This window comes from Rhinoderma darwinii, unplaced genomic scaffold, assembly GCF_050947455.1.
Source record: "Rhinoderma darwinii isolate aRhiDar2 unplaced genomic scaffold, aRhiDar2.hap1 Scaffold_3058, whole genome shotgun sequence".
NCBI classification, from domain to species: Eukaryota; Metazoa; Chordata; class Amphibia; order Anura; family Rhinodermatidae; genus Rhinoderma; species Rhinoderma darwinii.
The window spans coordinates 32,802-33,171 of NW_027463326.1; the positions used below are offsets into that span (position 1 = coordinate 32,802).

A 370-nucleotide genomic window follows, 5' to 3' on the forward strand; every position below is an offset into this window, starting at 1 on the left:
ATGGCAGCAGGGCATTTGGGCGTTGCCAGGAAGGCGTTTTTATGTAGATTCCTCCTCTTTCAGCACTGCATTGTGGTGCAAGCAAAAGAAGCAAATCCTGTCTGGCTTCCTCTCCGGCCTTTATTCACCTCCCGTGTAGCTGTGAGTGTGTGAGCCTGCAGGGCCCCATGGAATTGCCTAGAAGTAGGCTGAATCGCTGCAAGGGCTGAACAGCAGTATCGGGCAGGCTCGGGCAACGCGCGGCCCGTTCGGGTTATCGCTTCTCGGCCTTTTGGCTAAGATCAAGTGTAGTATCTGTTCTTATCAGTTTAATATCTGATACGTCCCCTATCTGGGGACCATATATTAAATGGATTTTTAGAACAGGGAG

The 370-nt window shown here is 50.8% G+C and overlaps 1 pseudogene; it reads left to right on the top strand.

Moving 5' to 3' along the window:
- Positions 1 to 255: 255 nt before the first annotated feature.
- LOC142704310 (U2 spliceosomal RNA) lies at positions 256 to 370 on the top strand (annotated as a pseudogene; the record flags this gene model as incomplete).